We start from the raw sequence: 11,768 nt of genomic DNA on the forward strand, positions 1-11,768 counted from the left end.
TTATAAATAACAGAAAGTAAAAATAGAGTACAAAAGGTTGTGCCTTCTAGTTTCATCCATCTCATGATCATCAAAATGAATCCACTAACAAGGTTGATCAAGTCTTGTTAACAAACTCATTCCGAATAACACGGAATCAAAGAAATTTCAAAGTGACACTAGATTACCTCAACGGGGATATGAAAATCCCCAACAATAAGAATATCATATTTTTTTCTTGACAGTAGGGAGAGGGAATTCAAAACCTCCAATAGCGATTGATGGAATTTTCTCAATAGTGTTTATGCTGTGAACTTGAGGTTGTTTCCTCAGAAAATGTACCGTATGCTCATTTCCATTAACATGAAAGGTGACATTGCCTTGTTTGCAATCAATAACAGCACCTACAGTATTTAAAAAGGGTCTACCAAGGATAATCGACATACTGTCGTCCTCAGGAATATCAAGAATGACAAAGTCTGTTAAGATAGTAACATTCGCAACAACAACAGGCACGTCCTCACAAATGTTGACAGGTATAGCAGTTGATTTATCAGCCATTTGCAAGGATATCTTAGTGGGTGTCAACTTACTTAATTCAAGTCTATGGTACAAGGAAAGAGGCATAACACTAACACCGGCTCCTGAATCACATAAAGCAGTTCTAACATAATTTCTTTTAATGGAGCAAGGTATAGTGGATACTCTGGGATCACCAAGTTTCTTAGGTATTCCAACCTTAAAGGTATAGTTGGCAAGCATGGTGGAAATCTCAGCTTCAGGTATTTTCCTCTTATTAGTGATGATACCTTTCATATATTTAGCATAAGGGTTTGTTTTAAGCATATCAGTTAAGCGCATGCGTAAGAAAATAGGTCTAATCATTTCAGAAAAACTCTCAAAGTCATCATCATCCTTTGTCTTGGATGGTTTAGGAGGAAAGGGCGTGGGTTTTTGAACCCATGGTTCTCTTTCTTTACCATGCTTCCTAGCAACAAAATCTCTCTTATCATAACGTTGGTTTCTTGATTGTGGGTTATCAAGACCAATAGCAGGTTTAATTTCTATTTCATTATTTTTGCTAGGTCGATCATCTACATGAACATCATTATTAGCATTATCATCAGGTTCATGTTCATCTCCGGATTGTGTTTCAGCATCGGAGATAGAAGTATTATTAGGATTCTCAGGTGTTTATTCATTAGGTTCACTAGAAGTTTGCAAAGTCCTATCATTTTTCTTTTTCTTCTTTTTAGAAGAACTAGGAGCATCTAGATTATTATTGTGAGAATCTTGTTCAATTCTCTTAGGGTGGCCTTCAGGATACAAAGGTTCCTGAGTCATTCTACCAGTTCTAGTAGCCACTCTAACAGCAAAGTCATTTTTATTATTTAATTCATCAAGCAAATCATTTTGAGCTTTAAGTAGTTGCTCAGCTCGAGTAGCAACCATAGACGCATATTTGCTAATGAGTTTAAGTTCACCTTTAACTCTAGCCATATCGTCACTCACGCGTCCTATCTCGAAAGCATTATTCTTTAACTCTCTACCAACATAAGCATTAAAACTTTCTTGCCTAGCCATAAAGTCATCAAATTCATCTAAGTATGGGCTATGAAATTTAGTAGAGGGGATTTCAACTTTACCATATCTATAGAGAGAATTTACCTTTACTACCTGTGTCGGGTTATCGAGACAATGTGGTTCTTCAACAGGCGGTATATCAAGACCATGTATTTCTTCAATAGGTGGTAAATTCTTAACGTCTTCAGCTTTAATACCTTTCTCTTTCATTGATTTCTTTGCCTCTTGCATATCTTCAGGACTGAGAAATAGAACACCTCTCTTTTTCGGAGTGGGTTTAGGAATAGGCTTAGGAGTTGGCTCAATTGGTTCAGGAATTGCCTCAGGAATTGGCTCAGGGAGAGTCCAATTATTCTCATTAGTCAACATATTATTCAATAATAACTCAGCTTCGTCGACTGTTCTTTCCCTGAAAACACAACCAGCACAACTATCCAAGTAGTCCTTGGAAGCATCGGTTAGTCCATTATAAAAGATATCAAGCATTTCATTTTTCTTAAGTGGATGATCAGGCAAAGCATTAAATTTTCGGAGAAGCCTCCCCCAAGCTTGTGGGAGACTCTCATCTTTGATTTGCACAAAATTATATATTTCCCACAAGGCAGCTTGTTTCTTATGAGTAGGGAAATATTTAGCAGAGAAGTAATAAATCATATCCTGGGGACTACGCACACAACCAGGAGCAAGAGAATTATACCAAGTCTTAGCATCACCCTTTAATGAGAACGGAAATATCTTAAGGATATAAAAGTAGCGAGATTAATCATCGTGAGTAAACAGGGTAGCTATATGATTCAACTTGGTAAGATGTGCCACAACAATTTCAGATTCAAGGCCATAAAAAGGATCAGATTCTACCAAAGTAATAATTTCAGGATCAACAGAGAATTCATAATCCTTATCAGTAACAAAGATAGGTGAAGTGGCAAAAGCGGGGTCATGTTTCATTCTAGCATTTAGAGTCTTTTGTTTCAGCTTGGCTAACAATTTCTTAAGATCGGATCTATCATTGTAAGCAAGAAAATCTCTAGCAGTTTCTTCATCCATAACATAACCCTCAGGAACAACAAGCAATTCATAATCATTCGGAGATCTTTCATCATCACTATCATCAATAATAGCATCTTCAATAATTTCGTTCTCTCTAGCCCTAGCAAGTTGTTCATCAAGAAATTCACCTAATGGCAAAGTAGTATCACACACAGAAGTAGTTTCATCATAAGTATCATGCAAAGCAAAAGTGGCATCATCGATAACATGCGACATATCAGAATTCATAGCAGTAGCAGTTTTAGGTGTCGCAAGCTTATTCATAACAGAAGGAGAATCTAGTGCAGAGCTAGATGGCAGTTCCTTACCTCCCCTCGTAGTTGAGGGATAGATCTTGGTTTTAGCATCTTTCAAGTTCTTCATAGTGATCAACAGATATAAATCCCAAGTGACTCAGAGAATATAGCTATGCTCCCCGGCAACGGCGCCAGAAATTAGTCTTGATGACCCACAAGTGGAGCGGATCGCAATAGCTTTCGAGGGTAGAGTATTCAACCCAAATTTATTGATTCGACAGAAGGGGAGCCAAAGAATATTCTTGAGTATTAGCAGTTGAGTTGTCAATTCAACGACACCTGGATAACTTAGTATCTGCAGCAAAGTATTTAGTAGCAAAGTAATATGATAGTAATGGTAACAGCGGTACAGATAAACATATCAAAAGTAATATTTTTGGGGTTTTGTAGTGATTGTAACTATAGCAACGGAAAAGTAAATAAGCGAAGCACAAAATGTGAAAAGCTCGTAGGCAATGGATCAGTGATGGATAATTATGTCAGATGCGATTCCTCATGTAATAGCTATAACATAGGGTGACACAGAACTAGCTCCAATTCATCAATGTAATGTAGGCATGTATTCCGAATATAGTCATACGTGCTTATGAAAAAGAACTTGCATGACATCTTTTGTCCTACCCTCCCGTGGCAGTGGGGTCCTAGTGGAAACTAAGGGATATTAAGGCCTCCTTTTAATAGAGAACCGGACCAAAGCATTAACACACAGTGAATACATGAACTCCTCAAACTACGGTCATCACCGAGAAGTATCCCGATTATTGTCACTTCGGGGTTGTCGGATCATAACACATAATAGGTGACTATAGACTTGCAAGATAGGATCAAGAACACACATATATTCATGAAAACATAATAGGTTCAGATCTGAAATCATGGCACTCGGGCCCTAGTGACAAGCATTAAGCATAGCAAAGTCATAGCAACATCAATCTCAGAACGTAGTGGATACTAGGGATCAAACCCTAACAAAACTAACTTGATTACATGATAAATCTCATCCAACCCATCACCGTCCAGCAAGCCTATGATGGAATTACTCACTCACAGCGGTGAGCATCATGAAATTGGTGATGGAGGAATGTTGATGATGATGATGGCGACGAATCCCCCTCTCCGGAGCCCCGAACAGACTCCAGATCAGCCCTCGCGAGAGAGATTAGGGCTTGGCGGCGGCTTCGTATCGTAAAACGCGGTGAAACTTTCTCTTTGATTTTTTTTCTCCGCGAGACGGAATATATGGAGTTGGAGTTGAGGTCGGCGGAGCCTGAGGGGGCCCACGAGACAGGGGGCGCGCCCAGGGGGAGGGCACGCCCCCACCCTCGTGGATAGGGTGTGGGCCCCTAGTCTTGATTCTTTCTCCAGTATTTTTTATATTTTCCAAAAAGTGTCTCCGAGGATTTTCAGGATATTCCGAGAACTTTTGTTTTCTACACATGAAACAACATCATGGTAATTCTGCTGAAAACAGCGTCAGTCCGGGTTAGTTTCATTCAAATCATGCAAGTTAGAGTCCAAAACAAGGGCAAAAGTGTTTGGAAAAGTAGATACGTTGGAGACGTATCAAGGGTCACGATCGTATCTGTCGAATCTACTTCACCATCAAGGGAGGGTTGAACGAAGAGGCATCTCTGATGTCTACTACGCAACCTTTTTCTTGTAGACGTTGTTGGGCCTCCAAGTGCAGACGTTTGTAGGACAGTAGCAAATTTCCCTCAAGTGGATGACCTAAGGTTTATCAATCCGTGGGAGGCGTAGGATGAAGATGGTCTCTCTCAAACAACCCTATAACTAAATAACAAAGAGTCTCTTGTGTCCCCAACACATCCAATACAATGGTAAATTGCATAGGTGCACTAGTTTGGCGAAGAGATGGTGATACAAGTGCAATATGGATGGTAGATATAGGGTTTTGTAATCTGAAAATATTAAAACAGCAAGGTAACTAATGATAAAAGTGAGCGTAAACGGTATTGCAATTCTAGGAAACAAGGCCTAGGGTTCATACTTTCACTAGTGCAAGTTCTCTCAACAATAATAACATAACTGGATCATATAACAATCCCTCAACATGCAACAAAGTGTCACTCCAAAGTCACTAATAGCGGAGAACAAACGAAGAGATTATTGTAGGGTACAAAACCACCTCAAAGTTATCCTTTCTGATCGATCTATCATAGAGTTCGTACTAGAATAACACCTTAAGACATAAATCAACCAAAACCCTAATGTCACCTAGATACTCCAATGTCACCTCAAGTATCCGTGTGCATGATTATACGATATGCATCACACAATCTCAGATTCATCTATTCAACCAACACAAAGTACTTCAAAGAGTGCCCCAAAGTTTCTACCGAAGAGTCAAGACGAAAACGTGTGCCAACCCCTATGCATAAGTTCACAAGGTCACTGAACCCGCAAGTTGATCATCAAAACATACATCAAGTAGATCACGTGAATATCCCATTGTCACCACAGATAAGCACATGCAAGACATACATCAAGTGTTCTCAAATCCTTAAAGACTCGATCCGATAAGATAACTTCAAAGGGAAAACTCAATCCATTACAAGAGAGTAGAGGGGGAGAAACATCATAAGATCCAACTATAATAACAAAGCTCGTGATACATCAAGATCGTGCCTAATCAAGAACACGAGAGAGAGAGAGAGAGAGATCAAACACATAGCTACTGGTACATACCCTCAGCCCCGAGGGTGAACTACTCCCTCCTTGTCATAGAGAGCGCCGGTATGATGAAGATAGCCACCGGTGGGGGATCCCCCCTCCAGCAAGGTGCTAGAACAGGGTCCTGATTGGTTTTTGGTGGCTACAGAGGCTTGCGGCGGCGGAACTCCCGATCTATTGTGCTCCCCGATGTTTTCAGGGTACGTGAGTATATATAGGCGAAAGAAGTCGGTCAGGGGAGCCACGAGGGCCCCACGAGGGTGGGGGCGTGCCCAGGGGGGTAGGGCGCGGTTGACCTTCATGGCCACCTCGTTGCTTCCCTGACGTCCACTCCAAGTCTCCTGGATTGCGTTTGTTCCAAAAACGATTCTCCTGAAGGTTTCATTCTGTTTGGACTCCGTTTGATATTCCTTTTCTGTGAAACACTGAAATAGGCAAAAAACAACAACTTGGACTGGGCCTCCGGTTAATAGGTTAGTCCCAAAAATAATATAGAAGGGCATAGTAAAGCCCATTAAACATCCAAAACAGGTAATATAAAAGCATGAATACTTCATAAATTATAGATACGTTGGAGATGTATCAATTTCATGTACGAAACAGGGAGGGATGCACATTACAGCTGCAAGGGCATGGTGGCAGACATAGGAGAAAGACAATCGGAGATGGACGTCGATGGCACATGTGGCTGCCTCAACTGCCACAAAAAATGATGCACGAACAGCATAAAAAATATTAAAGAAGGAACCCACCATGGGGGCGTACAGAGGAAGAGTAGAGGGGCAGTGGAAGGTGCCGACGCCTAAGAAGACGTGCTTCAGAAGCTCATCGCAGAGACAAAGGACGGCGTCGAACAAAGGAGCTCGGGGATAGGGATTGCGTCGTGATAACTACTACTTCTTGAGCTTGTGTTGATTTTTCCCTTGAAGAGGAAAGGGTGATGCAGCAAAGTAGAGATAAGTATTTCGCTCACTTAAGAACCAAAGTATCAATCCAGTAGAAGGTGCTATACAAACGGTTTTTAACCCCTCTCCGTGACGGTGTTTTGAACCGTCGCCAAGTGAGTGATTGTGGTAGGGGGGTCTTTCCCACACGACCTAGAAAACGTCGGGGATAGGCCCTCGTGGCACACACACTCGGCAAAATGAGGTCATGTGCGACGGGTGAGCGATCAAATACGGTTATACCTACAGTTGTGCTAAAAATACAATTATACATGCAAAATCGTTTCCAGTTGTAAGTACATCTCATACGTCTTCGTCATATCTATAATTTTTTATTGTTCCATGCCAATATTCTACAACTTTCATATACTTTTGGCAACTTTTTATACTATTTATTGGGACTAATATATTGATCCAGTGCCCAGTGCCAGTTCCTATCTGTTGCATGTTTTATGTTTCGCAGAAACCCCATATCAAACGGAGTCCAAACGGGGTAAAAACGGACGGAGAATTATTTTGGAATATTTGTGATTTTTGGGAAGTAAAATCAACGCGAGACGATGCCCGAGGGGGCCAGGAGATAGGGGGTGCACCCTAGGGAGGCAGGCGTGCCCTGGACTCTCATGGCCCCCCGTAAGGTGGTTGACGCTCTTCTTTTGCCGCAAGAAAGATGATTTTGTGAGAAAGATCTGGGCGAAATATTCACCACAATCGGAGTTACAGATCTCTGGATATAAAAGAAACGGTGAAGGGGCAGGATCAGAGAACGTAGAAACAGAGAGAGACAGAGAGATAGATCCAATCTCGGAGGGGCTCTCGCCCCTCCCACGCCATGGGAGCCAAGGACCAGAGGGGAAACCCTTCTCCCGTCTAGGGAGAAGGTCAAGGAAGAAGAATAAGAAGGGGGGCTCTCTTCCCCTTGCTTCCGGTGGCGCCGGAACACCGCCGGGGGCCATCATCATCACCGCGATCTACACCAACACCTCTGCCGTCTTCACCAACATCTCCATCACCTTCCCCCATCTATATTCAGCGGTCCACTCTCCCGCATCCCGTTGTACCCTCTACTTGAACATGGTGCTTTATGCTTCATATTATTATCCAATGATGTGTTGCCATCCTATGATGTCTAAGTAGATTTTCGTTGTCCTATCGGTGATTGATGAATTGTTATGATTGGTTTGAGTTGCATGTTTTATTATTTGTGCTGTCCTATAGTGCTCTCCGTGTCGTGCAAGCGTGAGGGATCCCCGCTGTAGGGTTTGCAATATGTTCATGATTTTCTTATGGTGGGTGGCATGAGTGACAGAAGCACAGACCCGAGTAAGTAGGTTGTTTGCGTATGGGATAAAGGGGACTTGATACTTTAATGCTATGGTTGGGTTTTACCTTAATGATCTTTAGTAGTTGCAGATGCTTGCTAGAGTTCCAATCATAAGTGCATATGATCCAAGAAGAGAAAGTATGTTAGCTTATGCCTCTCCCTCAAATAGAATTGCAATAGTGATTACCGGTCTAGTAACATAGTCAATTGCTTAGGGACAATTCCACAACTCCTACCACCACTTTTCCGCACTCGCTATATTTACTTTATTGCTTCTTTATCTAAACAGCCCCTGGTTTATATTTACGTGTTCTTTATTATCTTGCAAACCTATCTTATCACACCTACAAAGTACTTCTAGTTTCATACTTGTTCTAGGTAAAGCGAACACTAAGCATGCGTAGAGTTGTATCAGTGGCAGATAGGGCTTGAGAGAGTATTTGTTCTACCTTTAGCTCCTCGTTGGGTTCGACACTCTTACTTATCAAAAGAGACAAATTCAGTTTATTTCTCACATGGAAGACAATAAAAAATTGCAGTCTGAAGAATTGAACATCAAATTTGCAGAATTGAACCAAACAGTTAACTGAAGACGACAACTAATTAACCAAACAGTCAATAAGTGAGCACTACATTGCATGACATATAGAACATATACACTAGAGCAACAGATTGCACGGTAAAAGTAGATAGCACAATTCACTAGGATTTGTTAAGGAAAAGCAGGAGTAGCACATGCAATAGGTAAACCAAGCATGATTAACCAGCGTAGCTAGCATTATGAACATAGGTCCTTATAGTGAGCTAATAAGACAAGCTACTCCTCATCGTCGGAGATATCGATGATGATTGGTTCCTTGGACATGGAAGAGGGCGAGGCCTCCACATCGTGGGTGCCCTCGTCGTAGTGGTGAGTTACCTGAGCCACTCCGGACACCAACCTGCTGGCTCTCGAGTTGAGGTAAGCACGAGCACGCTGAGAAAACACCTCATGGTCTTCATCGAAGGCACCGAGGGTGTCCTCGAGAAAATGCCACAAACTGTCGTTTAAAGCAGCCAACCGCGTCGCGGCATCGGCCCGCGAGGCATCGACGGTGGCCTCGACGGCGAGGTGCTCCTCCAAGATCTGGGGGTCGACACGAATGGCAGCCATAGCGACCTCCTCCGGGCATGCGGCCGCGATTTGCTTCTCCGCTGCCAAATTCTCCTTGAGCTCCTGGCTATACCGCGTGCACCATGGCTTAGGGCGGCACTTATTTTGGTGAGGGGTCGGTGATTTGGGTGGAAGATGTCACGCCGGTGGTCGAGGCATGTGGGATGTGGAAGGATGAGGAGGATGGGGGTCATGTGTGGATGACCTGCCTGGATCAACGAGGTCGAGCAGTGTGAAGGAGGGTCGCTGGCGAGGAGGCGGCGCTACAAGCAAGGAATGAAGGTTTCAACTTGGAAAGGAAGGCGGAAACATGGGAAATGAGGCTTTGGTAAGGGGAGGGGGCGGGGAGGTAGATATTTCTGCGAAAGCCGAAAATTTGGATCGGTGCAGCGAAAAAACTGGCACGCAAAGTGTCAACAAACACGGTCCTTTATTCAACACTGTGTATGATATGTCAACATCACAAATGATTCAGATAGCTTAACCCGTGTGTGATGCGTTTGAGTGTCAAAATTTTTGGTTCGAATTTCCCTGGTTACAGTGGTCATCCACATCATTCCATAATTTGGATACACAAAGTAGACTACAGCACACCTACACTTAATCGAGCAAGTTCAGGAATCAAACAGAGCTAGCTGACCGAAATATTATTCTAACAAAGTAAAGACTAGCGCTCTTAATTAAACAAATCAAAGAGTACTACTACGGTTGGTGCTCGTCGATCTCCGCCTCCTCCTCCATGTCCAGCTCGCGCCCGATGATCTCCTGGGGAAGGGGCTCCATGGGATCCATCGCACCATACTCGGTAAGCTTCTTGTCATCCGTGTCCGTCGTCTCTTTGGAAAATTCCGCCATGAGCTGGGTGTGGGCGGCCGCGATCTGGGATTCAACGGGCCCCGTCGTCACAAGGTATGCGGCGAAGGAACAAACGTCTGCTCGAACGCTCTTGATGATTGCCAACTCTTCGCCCGTGGGTTAACGACCATTGTCGGAGAAGCTTCGTTCGATTTGTGCGGTGACCGCCATGAGCTGGGCTTGGGCGGACTCGACATGGTCATGGGCGGCCTCCATCAAGGCTAAGGCCGCCGCTGCGGAACGAACAACTGTTATGCCACTCTCGCTAGTTGCTATCCTCGAGGCAGATGTTGATGCCGCCACCTGAGAAGCAACAACGGCCGTTTGGGTTTCCTTGGCTGCCCAGTCACAGATTGCCGCCGCGCTCATACACCTTGTTAGCATGCACATGGCGGCTGCGGTCGCGCTCTCACCGGAGTGGGCCACCTAAGTTGCCCTCATGACGTGGGTCCACATCCCCATATTTCACCGGCGACGATTGAACAGTGAAATGCTATTTGGGGAGCGAGCTAGTGTGCTTGACATGCCTGTTGTGGACTGTAGCCGACACACCTTCTCGTGTAAGCCATAGGCGTACTATACTCCGACGGTGCTCCGAGATATTTTTTACTGCATCTCACACGATTAGTGATATTAAACTGTGTGTGATCTACTTGATTTTTCATCTTGATTTGAATTACATAATGGGGTCACAGCAGCAATGGAGGGTGTTTGAATTGATAGAACTTTTTTCTACAGTGAACATGCAACTATAGGTGTGTCATAAAAAATTGGAATTATTCAGGGTTTGTTTGGATATTTTTATACATTAACTTGGATTTCTAGCCATTTCAGGTACACAATTCAAAATTAAACTACATGCACATGCTCCGGTGCACCAAAATGGGTTGTAAAATCATCCTAAATACTTAAAAGTGCAGTTGCACTATTTGGGGCTCCCAAGCGCATGCTCGTGGACCGCACGATCTGGATAGATTAATCCCATGTGTCACCTGGTCGGGACAAAACAGCACACCCATCAATTTCCATATATGGAAAGATAATTTCTCCATCTCCTCTGACCAACAGTGTGTATCCCATGATGATGCAACCTACATTTATTTCGTACGAGAAAATTCAAAAAGCTATAACTTTCAAATTGTGTGTCGGAATAATGATCCATTTTCACCGTTGGATTCCTAGTGACGAACTCTTCAAAACTAGATCACATATGGATATGTTTTGACGATTTTTTTCAAAAGCAACTTTTATGCTAGATGAGGCAACTTTTGTGCTAAACATGAGCAACTTTGATGCTAGATGAATTCCATTGTGTGTATTACTGAATTCGCCGCATCTTAATCAGTTTTGTGCAGTAGTGTAATAGATGGTTACCATGGTTGCTAAGTTGCATACATCAAAAACTAAGTTGTAGATAGTTTACTTGCCTACCATATTGTGAAAGTTGCTTCCCAAACGCTTAAAAGTGCAGCAACATTTTTGTTGTAGCCGAGCGCATGCGCTGCAGCCGTCCATCCTCCTGCGAGTCACACGATCTTTACCCAGATTTAGAAAACTGCACACCCACCCATTCTATATATGGAAAGATTACTCTACTACATTACATTGATATTTCTCCACCTTGTTCGACCAACCATGTGAACCTAATGATGACGTAACATGCATTAATTCTTGTACAAGAAAATTCAAACAACTATAATTTTCAGATCGAGCATCAGAATTGTGACTCGTTTTCACCGTTGGATTCCTCATGACGAACTCTTCAGAACCAGATCCCACATAAATATGTTTTGAAGTTCTTTTTGAAAGCAACTTCGATGCTAGATGAGGCAACCTTAGTGCTAAACAGAAGCAACTTTGATGCTAGATGAATTACATCATGTGTATTAGTG

Source organism: Triticum dicoccoides, chromosome 7B (genome assembly GCF_002162155.2).
Source record: "Triticum dicoccoides isolate Atlit2015 ecotype Zavitan chromosome 7B, WEW_v2.0, whole genome shotgun sequence".
Taxonomy (NCBI): Eukaryota; Viridiplantae; Streptophyta; class Magnoliopsida; order Poales; family Poaceae; genus Triticum; species Triticum dicoccoides.